Raw genomic sequence first — 9,458 nt, 5'->3', positions numbered from 1 at the left:
ATGATGCAACCTTGATGCATACCTTTCCCATTTTTAAACCATGCAGTATTCCCTAGCTCTATTAGCACAAGAGCTTCTTGGTCTAAGCATAGATTTCACCCAAGCACAATTAAGTGTTTTGAAATTCTCATTCTTCTCAATGTTAGCCATAATTTGTTATGACCCACACAATCAAATGCCTTTAAATAGTCAATAATATGAAAATAGACATTCTTCTGGTTTTTTTGCTTTCAGCCAGGATCCATTTGATTAGTGAGCTGGGAAAGTCTATGTTCCCTTACACTAATCCCAATGTAAAAGGTTTCATTCTGTGGTCCAGCACATGTAGAAAAATCAGCAGCAGAAGATCTCTAAACAGCTGTAGTATCTGAGATGCGCTTACATACTTAACTCAGTTTATCTGTCAGTGTTATGATCACAGGGCTTGGATCAAGTATTCCTTTAATCACTAGTCTATTATCTCAGAAGATTTGTTACTTACATACTTGCCACTAAAACTGTGGTCATTGGATTAACAGAAAAAGCCATCAATCAAACAATAGGAAACTAGGACCTAGTTCCAACCCTGCCCCCTCATTACTTGGTGAGCTTACATAAGTCATGTGTTTCCTTGAGTTCACTGCTGTTAATTACAAAATACAATTTCTTCCAGCTCCAGGTTTCCTTCCAGCTCAGACAGCCATTGACCGGAAATGCCTTCAGCCCAGAAGCTGAACACAGCAAATGATTCACCTCACATAAACGTCCCTGAGACTGGACCCATTTTAGCAGGTGAAATGTGCAGGCAGAAAGGGTCCTCAGATAATACTATACTAGCTTACTCAGATAACATGAGATTTAAGGTTATCCTGAGACACAAGAGTGTTCCCCAAGGTCAAGAACAAAATAGGAACTAGAAAGAAGGTGTCCCATATTTCATACCATTGCTCTACCTGACAACCCATGAACTCAAGGAAGCAGACTTAGAGAAAATATGCCAAGACTTAAACTCTTGCTCTTTGTGCTGGTTACATGCAGTTTCTCAGAAAATAACAGTGCTCACACACCAACTAGGCCACAGAAATCAAATACATTCAGTCTTCTAAACCTTTTTCTTCAACACTAGTACATGCTAAAAGCTTTGCAAATTTTTTTAAGTAAGAGAATGAGTAGATCGTGTATATGTCTTTTTATTTCGGAGACTTTGGGTATGTTACAGGGACTTTGATAGTTCATTGAATCCCTTCAGCATTTATTTCTACACCCAACTCTGCTTGCAACTGGAACTCTCCTCCTGCTTTTTCTGGCCAAAGAATGTGATCAGCCTGGGAGTATAAGGAAACCTAGCAGTATTAGGAAGTTAATGTCCCTAAGAATAGTCCTTAATCAATGATGGATGGGTTTCTATGGATAAATACCCTCATGTTCTCACTCTTAGGAAAGATAACCCACAGCCATGTTCTGGAATGTTCCAAAGCTGCTCAGCGAAACTGAGGACTCCAGTTGCCTACAGTGTGGCAACTGTCTTGATGTTGTTGTTAAGTACTGTCAAGTTGTAGGCAACTCATAGCCACCCCATGAATGAGAGACCTGAACAACTGTAATATTTTCATCCTTTCTCCAGGTTCACAGGGTTTCCAGAGGCAAGCTATATTGGAAGTGGATGCCACTCCTGCTTCCAAGCTTATTTTAATCAAGAAGCTCCACCAAACACTGTCCACCATGGGTAAACATTATCACATTTGGCACATCAGTGTCATAGTGTTCAGCATCACAGCAACCACGAGTTACCTCTGTACAGCAAGTGGACAGAACAGGGCTATTTGATCTAGAAGAATGTTTGACCAAAAACAATTAAAAACAGGCCTGAGGGACACGGATTAGAAAGCGCCCACCTTTGGCTTGATAGCATCACTTTCTGTCCACTAGGCCAACTGATCTCTCTCTATGCTGTTGTTGTTAAATACCGTAGAGTCGTAAACAACTCACAGCAGCCCTATGAATGAAAGGCCTGAACACTTGTATAATTTTCATCCTTACTTCTGCCATCCTTCTTCATCTCACTTCACCACTTCACTGGCAATGTTCTCTATAATCACTTTCCAGTTGAACTCCTCACATCAAAATCCTCAACAAGTGAAGGAATAGGTGATATATCCATATAATGGAGTACTATTCAACATCAGGAAGTGAATAATGAAGTCATGAAAATGCCTGGGGAGTAAGGATCTCAAAAGCTTACAGTTAGAGGGAGACATTCGGTTACAGGAAGACATTCAGCTGGCCAACAGGCACATGAAGAAATGCTCAAAATCACAGACAATGGGAGAGATGCAAATAAAAGCTGCAGTGAGATACCCTCTCACCCCAGTGGCAGTGTCAAAGTAGTTTAGCAGGGCAGCAAGCAATAAATGTTGGAGAGGATGTGGAGAGATGGAAACTCTCATACACTGTTGGCAGCATTATAAAATGTACAACTACTCCGAAAGACAGTTTAGCCTTTCCTCAAAAACTTGAACATAGAAACTCCGTATGCCCCAGCTATAGCACTACTCAGAATATACCCCCAAGGAAATTAGAACTGAGAAACGAGTGGAGATCTGTACATCAATGTTCATAGCAGTGTTATTCACCATCGCAAGATCATTGAAACAGCTCAAATGTCCAACTATAACTGAATGGACTGAGAAATTGTGGTTCATTCACATAATAGAATATCATGCAGCACCCAGAAGCAATAATTTCAAAAGATATTACATAACTAGGGAGAGACTGGAGAGGATTATGCTGAGGGAACGTAGTCTCATATGCATAAGATCGTTATTGTAAAAATAGAAAGATAACTAGTAAAGCATGTATGGGAACCCAAAGGGAGATAGGATGGAAGCAGGGAAATGAGGATGGGTAGGAGCAAAACCACAGGGTTTTACAGTTTGGTGGGTGGAGGGAGGACGGGAGGGAAGGAAATGGGAAGTATCTGATGGGGACCTGAAAAGATTGAGTAGTGATGGCCAAGGACCAATGGTGAATGATTTTATAAAACATAATGCATGGGGGTGGGGAGTATAATGTATGGAAATGATTATATGAAACACAATGTGAATGAAGAATAGTGTAAAACACAATGTATATGAACTTTGTAAACAAACTAATAGAAAAAAAGGGTTTTTTAAAAAAAAAATCCTTGTTGTTATGTGCCATCGAGTAAAAAATCCTAGGTAAAATAAAATCCACAAAAACTGTAGCGATGGATGCTTGTCATTGTGCAGTTGTCACAGCCCATGGAAGCATTCAGCACAGTGAACCCTAGTGAGAACTATGAATGTTAGTTAGCAAGAATGTACCAATTCTAACAAATCCAAGATGTTCACAAAAAGAGAAACTGTGAGAGTTGGGTGAGGTATGTGGAAGAAGGTACACTTTCCTGTGTAATTATTTGTTAAACCTAAAAATGCTCTTTAAAAACCCAAGCTGCACTAATAATAAAGGGAGATCTGATGGCTTACCGTTAAGGAGTCACACTGCCAAAAGGCACAGGGTTTGAATCCATCAACCACTTCATGGGATATAGATGGGCAATCTCCTCCCGTGCCTCTGAAGGGTCAGCTGTGGGCCAGTTCTGACTCAGTGTACACAACAACAACAACTTCAGTGTAAAACATATTACTACTTTCCTTTGTAGTAACAGCAAACAACAAATAATAAACAACAAAACTCTGGTGTGAGTGAGTTGGTTCCAACTTTCAGTAAACCTCTGGGGTAGGGTGGAATTATCAGAGAATTTCTATGGCCGTAAATGTTGACAGAAGCAAACTGCGGCGCGCGTCTGCAGAGCAGAGTGGCCGCTCGGCTTGAAGCACTAACCTTCCAGTTAGCGACCAAGTGCTTAAGCACTGAACCCCTAAAACCCCTTCCATTATTATTTTTTAAGTTGATTGATAAAAAGATTAAGGAAAAATAAGCTGGAAACCTGTTTACCCCAATTAGGAACAAGCCAAACTCAAAACTGTTCTGTGGCTGTGTCAGTTCCATGCCTGCCCTGTCTCCAACACCCTGCGCCCTCACCCAGGCGGCTGCCGGGCTCACAGGACCCCACAGGCCATTTCTTTGATGCCTCTCTGTTCAGTGTCACTGAGACCACCTGATCAGAGGGCTCAAGGTCAAGACACTATCAGGAGTAAGGTTTCTTAAGTGCCATGTGTGAGACACCATCTGACACTGTTTATAGATCAATTTAGCCCCTGTTGACCATGGCACAGAAGTTAAAAGCATTGTCTGGGGAACCCAAGTGTGTTAACTTCTGAAGTGATGTTTAAATTAAGGTTAAGAAGGGCCCAAGGAAAAGAGGAGGCAGGCAGGGGCAGGAGAGGGAGGGTTGAGCTAGAAAAATAATTCAGAATGAAAATCAGGTTATTTTTTACTAAAACCATGAGATGGATAAGCAATTAATGTATCAGCTTTGGATAAAGTATAAGATGACTAATGAAACTGTTTCATTCTTTAGCTACCAAACTGTGGATGGTTTATTAAAAGCTATGTCCTTGAAGTTGTTTCCAGAAAAATAGGACTCCTGTCTTCAATCGAACAAGGTTTGAAAGTGAAGACTTCATTTAATTCCGTTCCCATATGATGTCGTTTTTGCCAACTGAAAATCAAGTCAAATAATGCACCATTCTAACAATGTACTTATTAGTGATAGGGAGCTCGGATAGCTTAGCAGTATAGAGTAGTGCTGCCAACACAAAAGACTGGTTCAGATCCACCAGCTGCTCCACAGGAGAGACATGGACCATTTCCTCCCCTGCAATTTACCACCTCAGGAAACCCAGTAGTCGATCAGCTAAAGATTCGGTTCAGACTTAACGGTTAAAAAAAATAAATAAATAAAAAATAGAAATCAGTTATTGGATAATTACGCAGTAAAAGAACACAGAACAATACCACTGTCCATGTCATTGGAATTAGGCACTGCATTCCCTGCAGTGTCTATGGATTATTAACACAAAAGATCTATCAAATAAGTTCCCCACACTTTACTGAGCCATGTGATAAAATAATCAGCGTGTAACAGAGGAGGAGCTGACAATTTTTTTTTAACTGATGTATTTCTTATCTACTTATGTGGTATAATAGGAAGCAGTGGCAATTAAGATAATTACATGGGAATAGGAAACAGCTCTCTGATTAGACCCAAAGAATGGAAGTGCTGGAGATTCAACTAGTGGAAATTGGCTTATTTGGCATGTTCTGAACTGGCACTGAAATAATGTAACAATGATTACTACCTTTCCGTTGATCCTGAGGCTGGACAGGCTGCTGAGGTCTCCCTCACACCATTCTAGAAAGAGCAAATAGCCCAGTAGGGTCTGGAAAGCTTCTAAAGGAGGTTAGATGGCACAAGCAGCTTGTGATTGGCAGCTAATATAAAGCTTAGTGCTTCAAACACACTTCACAGTTTCACAGAAGAAAGGCTAACTGAACGAGATCCATAAAGCCAGGAGCCCAGAATACTCTCTGGAACAAGTCTTCCCTGTAACATATGGGGTCGCCATGAGTTGTAACTGACTTGACAGCAATAGGTCGGGTTTGGCTTTTTATTGTTCTTCTAATTCTTTTTAAATTAACCAAGAGAATGAACACAGACTAACTCTAAATTATTCTAAATAGTTGACTAAAGAGAGACTCATAAGAGAAGAATTGACTATGTTAATTACCAGGCTAGTTATAAAGAGAGCAGAAGAAAATAAAATGAAATCATATCTGTAAGTGAAATATCTAGAAGGCAAAGAATTATGCTAGTATCAACTGTTGTTGCTGTTGCTGCTGACAAGTTAGAACTGACTCAGAGCTGACCCTTCTGCAGGTTTTCAGAGGCGGCAAAGTACACGAGAGTTGATTACCATCTTTCACCCAAGCAGCAGCTGGTGGATTCAAACCATGTGCATTAAGGCTGGCAGTGCAGCATCTTATCTCTAGGCCACCGAAGCACCCGTAATATAAACCAGAGTATATTTATTGGCAACTCAGAAGATGTCTTAAAGCCACTTTGACCAAGTAAGGAATATTGTAAAGCTAACGTATCGCCATGGGAAAGTCTGCGGTTAGGGACCTCTCTAAAGTACTCAAGAGCAACGGTGTCTCTCTGGAGACTAAGGTGCGCCTGATACAGGCCATGGTCTTTGCAATCATTTGTTATGCATCAGAGAGTTGGACAATGACTAGAGAGGATAGAAGAATTGATGCCTTTGAGCTTTGGTGCTGGAGAAGAGTATTGAATATACCCTGGACTGCCAAGAAAACAAACAGATTCACCCTGGAGAGGGTTAAACCAGGCTACTCCTTGGAGGCAAGGATTCTGGGGTTATGTCTGACATACTTTGGACATGTTGTAAGGAGAGACAGGTCCTTGGAGAGGGGCATCATGCTTGGTAGGGTGGAGGTACAGCGCAGAAGGGGAAGATCCATTATGAGGTGGATTGATTCAGTGACTGGGGTAATCGGAATGGGTGTGTCAGAGGCAATGCGATTGGCACAGGATAGAGCATGGTTTAGGGCTGTTGTACATAGGGTCGCTATGAGTCGCAAACGACTCGACGCCACATAACAACAACAACAACAATAGAGAACTAAATCTCATACATGTCATAGGACCTTTATTAAAGGTGGCTTTGCAAAGTCTCACTGTCTCTTATAAATCATACCAGGTAAGCCTTTCAATTTACATTAAGCTCTGGAAATTAAAAATTAAATTTTCAGTCTTCAAAAAGACTTGAACAGTACATTGACAGAGAACTACCAGAAATACAGGCTGGGTTTAGAAGAAGTCATGGCACTAGGGACATTATTGTCAATGTCAGATGGCTCATGGCAGAAAGGAGAGAGTACCAGAAGACTGTCTATATGTGTTTCATTGACTATGAAAAGGCACTTGAACTGTGTGGATCACAAAAAATTGTGGCTAACCTTGAGGAAAATGGGAATCTCAGAGCACTTGATCACAGGTCACTTGAAAGTAGGTCAGACAAAGTTTCAGAATCCTTTCCTCCAAGGAGCAGCCTGGTTTCGCCCTCTTTAGGACTAACCTGGTTGTTCTCCTAGCAGTCCATGGTATATTCAATATTCTTCTCCAGCACCACAGCTCAAAGGCATTAATTCTCCTTCCATCATTCCTAGTCATTGTCCAGCTTTCTGATGCATGGCAAGTAATTGCAAAGACTATGGCCTAAATCAGGTGCACCTTAGCCTCCAGACTGAGACATTGCTCTTCAGTATTCAGGAGGTGTCCCTAACAGCAGACTTTTCTAGTGCAATTTGTCTTTTTATTTCCTGGCTGCTAGTACCAAGAGTGTTGATTGTGGAGCCAAGCGATCTAAAGTTGTTAACAATCTCAATCTCTTCACCATCTATCATGATGATTCCAATCGGCCCAATGGTGAGAATCTTTGTTTTCTTGATGCTGAACTTCAATACATATTGAAGGCTGTAGTCCTTGACCTTCTGCAGAAAGTGCTTCAGGTCCTCCTCTGTTTAAGCAAGCATAACACAGGTTATTAATGAGTCTTCCTCCAATCCTAATGTCTAATTCCTAATTTCCGACAGAGTGCGGGAATTATCAAACAATATCATTAAAATTACACTCAAGCAAGATTTTGTTGAAAATTATCCAAAAACAACTGGAGTATATGCATCAACAAAGAACTGCCAGATGTGCAGGCTGGGTTTAGAAGAGGCCATGGTACTAGGGATATTATAGCTAATGTTAGATGGATCTTAGCTGAGAGCAGAGAGTACCAGAGGAATGTCTGTCTGTTTCCTTGACAATGCAAAGGCGTTTGACTACACAACAAGCTGTGGCTGACTCTGAGAAGAATGGGAATCCCAGAATACTTGCTAGTGCTTATGTGAAACCTAAACTTGTACCAGGAGGCAGTTGTCAGAATAAAGCAAGGAAACACCTCATGGTTGAAAATCTGGGAGAATACATTCTGGGGATATGTCTTATCTCCATATCTTTATAGTAATTAGTAAAGAGGAAAAATCAAAAATATACATGAATGGAACACAATGTAAATGAAAGATTATATAAGACACAAGGTGCATGCATGAAATACAATGTGTGTGTGTGTGTGTATGTGTGTGTGTATGACAAATTTATACTTCATATAGCATAAAATTTAAAAATATAAAACCTTTAACTTCACTGTTGTTGCTGTCATTGCTATTGTTGTGTGCTGTCAAGATGGAACTGGATCATAGTTAATTCTCCAGCAAGTTTACAAAGGCAGTAAATCACATGGAAGGAAATTGCCTGTCCTCCCACAGAGCAGCTGGTGAATTAGAACTGTGTGCCTTTGGAACTGCAGCACAGCTTCTAACCAACCACTAGGTCACCACCAGACCTGAAAATTGAAAATGCATGTCACATTTTTAAAGTATATTTGCAAATCATATAGATGATAATGAACTTGTCTCTAGAATATATAGATGAACTCTGAGTACAAAAAATCAGCACAATTTTGATTTAATAAAGTATGTGTAATCAGAATCCATGGATGTCTTTTACATCTCTTAAACTACATCAAAGGAACCTTACAATTGAGCTACTAGCACGTGGAAGGAGAATCAAGACTGTATTAGGGAAAGGGAAATGAAAACCACAACTTGATACCATTACACACCCACATGAATGGCTAAAATGAAAAACAAACATATAATAACGGTAAAAATGTACAATTAGGGGTAATGTGAAATATTACAACCACTTTGAAATACAATTTAACAGTAGACCGTATCGTGGTCCATCTGTCTCACTTCTAAGTCTTACCGAAAGAAATGAAAACATAAATTCACATAGGAATTTTAATTCAAATATTCATAGTTAGACTTGTTCATAATAATTTCAAACCAGAAACATTCCAAGGCCAATCAACTAATGAGTGAGTAAACAAAGTATTATAAATCATTTGTCCTTTAATTGTCTCTTAGTCTCCTGTTCAGCTCCCTTCCTGCGAGTCTATCTTGGGGTTCTCATATAAGAGAAGTCATAACTATTATACAGTTAATGTGGCCTCTTGGAGAGATTAATGCTTAAATATTTTCCCCAAAACTGATATCATTTTCAATAATATAAAATAATGAGACCAACAGAAAGCAAATTTTTGTTCCTTCTTAAGACTGAACACTTTTCTTTCCCTAATTCATCTTCACAGGGTCTTTTTTTCATGTTCATATTTAAGGTGGATGTTGAGTGTCTTACCAGCTGCTTCATGGGAGAAAGATGGACAATCTGCTCCCATGTGATTAAGCTGCCTCTGAAAATCCACCGGAGGGTCAGCTCTGGGTTGGTACACACAACAACCAATTCTTCATGATATGAAATTCCAATTAGTTCACTTAACTGTCACAACAGCCCTATTGCTAGAGCCATTTACTAGATGATAAATTTGAGGCCGAGTAGCTTGCCCAAAGACACCCCCCAC

Source organism: Elephantulus edwardii, unplaced genomic scaffold, assembly GCF_000299155.1.
Source record: "Elephantulus edwardii isolate Elephantulus edwardi_28Jun2011 unplaced genomic scaffold, EleEdw1.0 scaffold00359, whole genome shotgun sequence".
NCBI classification, from domain to species: domain Eukaryota; kingdom Metazoa; phylum Chordata; class Mammalia; order Macroscelidea; family Macroscelididae; genus Elephantulus; species Elephantulus edwardii.
This window is presented reverse-complemented; position numbering follows the sequence as displayed.